Genomic DNA, 3,441 nt, shown 5'->3' on the forward strand with positions numbered 1-3,441 from the left:
GTCCTAATCTCCTCACCTAACGGAAACAATTTCCTAGCATCCACCCTCTCCAAAACATGTATTATCTTGTAAGTTTCTATTAGATCTCCCCTTAACCTTCTAAACTCCAATGAATACAATCCCAGGATCCTCAGCCGATCCTCGTATGTTAGTCCTCCCATTTCAGGGATCATCCATGTGAATCTCCGCTGGACACGCTCCAGTGCCAGTATGTCCTTCCTGAGGTATGGGGACCAAAACTGGACACAGTACGCCAAATGGGGCCTAACCAGAACTTTGTAAAATCCTCGTAGCGCATCGCTGCTTTTATATTCCAACCCTCTTGAGATAAATGACAACATTGCATTCGCTTTCTTAATCATGGACTCAACCTGCATGTTTACCTTTAGAGAATCCTTGACTAGCACTCCCAGATCCCTTTGTACTTTGGCTTTATGAATTTTCTCACCGTTTACAAGGTATTCCATGCTTGTATTCTTTTTTCCAAAGTGCAAGACCTCGCATTTGTTCACGTTGAATTTAATCAGCCATTTCCTGGACCACTCTCCTCAGTACTACCTGCCTGTCCATCTAACTTCGTATCATTGGCAAACTTCGCTCGAATGCCCCCAGTCCCTTCATCCGGATAATTAATATATAACATGACCACGCAGGTAACCATGCCTGGGATCCAATCAACGACAAGTCCAGCAGTAACTTCAGTGCATTTGCCGAATGGGCAGACTGTTCAAGTGCAAGGAGTTATCCAAGCAGCTCAGTCCTCAGTCATACAGTCCCGTCCAGTTCAGACTGTTCAGATCTCTACTATATCTGAATGTGAGGACTCCAAGCAATCTGTGGATAGCATGACTGACTCTCAGAAACATAGAGAAATTCGATCGAGACGACCTTCATTCAGGAAATTCCTGAATGAACTTTCTTCTGATCCCCTGGTGTGCCAAGAAATTGATGAGGAAAAATCAGCAGAAGAGTCTGTCTCAACTGTTACTCCAATGACGATGCAGACACCCATCTATCAGACGATCAGCAGACAATACATTGCTATCACACAGCGGGGGAGCAATTCAGCTGGCCAACAATTGTTCAGACGGAGTGCAAGGACTCCAGACACTAACAATGACCAACGCACCTACAGCCAAGGTTGGAGCAGCCATTGTACAGTATGCACAGACCCTTGATGGACAGCAAATCTTTGTTGAAAATGTGTTGCTGGAAAAGCGCAGCAGGTCAGGTAGCATCCAAGCAACAGGAGAATTGACGTTTCGGGCATAAGCCCTTCTTCAGGAATCAGGCAGCATCCAAGGAACAGGAGAATCGACGTTTTGGGCATAAGCCCTTCTGTGCCAGGCAGCCAAGTGCTTGTACGAGGTGCTGCTGAAGATGTCCAAACCTATAAGGTCCGTACAACTCCGAACTCCACTGCTGGCCAGGGAATGTTTATGGCATCTTCACCAGTCCTGCAAAGCCAGTCCCAGAATGCTGAAGAAACCACTCAGAAATGTGAAATCTGCCTCATGAAAAACAGGGGAGCAGCTCGAGAGTGCCGTCGCAAGAAGAAAGAGTATGTGAAATGCTGGGAGAATCGGGTTGCTATTCTGGAAAATCAAATTGAAAGAGAAGGTGTACAAAGTGGCCAAAAACAGCATGAAACTAGAACTGGGAAAACGTTAAAGGTCAACTGAAAGCCACAAAAGAGCTATAAAGAAAAGTAATATAGAACATGAGAAAAATAAACTAGCACAGACTATTAAGACAGAGAGCAAAAGTTTATATAAATATATATAATGAGAAAAGAATGGCTAAAGTAAATGTTGGTCCTTTGGAAAATGAGAAGAAGCATTTAGTTATGGGATATCACAGTGGAGGATACTAATATCTTTCCAGTAACTAGCAAAGAGACAAAGGTAGGTGAGGATTTGGAAACTATCATTATTACGGAACAGCTAGTTTCAGACTGTTTGGAGGTAATTAAGCTAACGATAGAAAAGTCTTCTGACCCTGATGGAATGCCTCCCAGGGTACTAAAAGAGATGCCATGAAAAATATCAAATGCACTGGCAGTAATTTTCTAAAATTCACTGGACTCTGTGGCAGTCCCAGCAGACTGGAAAACAGCAAAAGTGACACCACTGTTTTAAAAAGGAGGTGTACAAAAAGTGGGGAATTATATACCAGTTAGTTTATTCTCTGTAGTGGGAAAGATGCTTGGGTCTATTATCAAGGAAGAAATAACAGGGAATCTCGATAGAAATTGTCCCATTGTACAGATGCAGTATGGGTTCATGAAGGGCAGGTCATGCTTGACCAATCTTTTGGAATTCTATGAAGACATTTCAAGCAAGGTAGACAACGGGGACCCAGTGGATGTGGTGTACCTGGATTTCCAAAAGACCATCAACAAGGTGCTGTGCAAGAGGCTGTTGCACAATATAAGGGCGCATGGCATTAGCGGTAGAGTATTAGCATGGATAGAAGATTGGTAAACTAATAGGAAGCAAACTGTTGGGGACAAATGAGTAGTATTCTGGCTGACAAACATTGACATGTCGTGTGCCTCAGGGATCAGTGTTGGGACTGCAATTATTTACAACTGATACAGATGATTTGGAGTTGGAACTACATGTAGGGTGTCAAAGTTTGCATGTGACACTAAGATGATTAGCAGGACAAAGTGAGCGGAGGACTGTGAAACTTTGCAGAACAACATAGATACATTGAGTGAGTGGGTAATGGTCTGTGAAATTAAATAGAATGTTTGTAAATATAAAGTTTATACTCTTTGGTTGTAATAACATTTAAAAATAAAATCACTTGAATGTTAAAAATTTGCATCATTTGCTCTGCAGAGTGACCTGAGCATCCTTCTGCATGAAGGTTGGTCACTAGGTACAACAATCAGTTCAGAAAGCAAATGGAATTTTGTCCTTCGTTGCTGAAAGGAATGTGTTTAAAGGCAGAGGTTATGTTCCAGCTCTATTTGAGTGCTGGTGAGGCCACACCTGGAGTACTGCATGTAGTTGTTGTCTTCTTACTTGAGAAAGGATGTACTGGCACGAGAGGGGGTGCAGAGGAGGTTAACTAGGTTGATCCCGGAGTTGAGGGGTTTGGCTTAAGAGAGACCGAGTAGATTGGGATTATATTCATTGGAATTCAGAAGAATGGAAAGATATAAAATAATGAATGGAATGGATAAAATAGAAATAGAGAGATGTTTCCACTGGCAAGTGAAGCCAGGACAAGAGAGCATCACCGCAAGATTAGAGGCAGCAAATTTAAGACTGAATTGAGCAGGAACTTTTTGACCTCGATGGAATTCATTGCCCAGGGAAGTAGTTGATGCTAGTTCAGAAAATGTTTTTAAAGCTAGGTTAGATTTTTTAAAAACGTAATTAATTAATGGACACGGTGAGAACGTGGGTAAATGGTTCTGTGTTCACGAAA

General features: G+C 42.3%; 1 pseudogene; it reads left to right on the forward strand.

The window, feature by feature from the left end:
- Window positions 1-659: 659 nt before the first annotated feature.
- Window positions 660-2,936, forward strand: LOC140493941 (cyclic AMP-responsive element-binding protein 1 pseudogene; annotated as a pseudogene).
- The last annotated feature ends 505 nt before the right edge of the window (window positions 2,937-3,441 follow it).

The sequence above is a fragment of the Chiloscyllium punctatum genome, chromosome 23 (genome assembly GCF_047496795.1).
Source record: "Chiloscyllium punctatum isolate Juve2018m chromosome 23, sChiPun1.3, whole genome shotgun sequence".
Classification (NCBI taxonomy): Eukaryota; Metazoa; Chordata; class Chondrichthyes; order Orectolobiformes; family Hemiscylliidae; genus Chiloscyllium; species Chiloscyllium punctatum.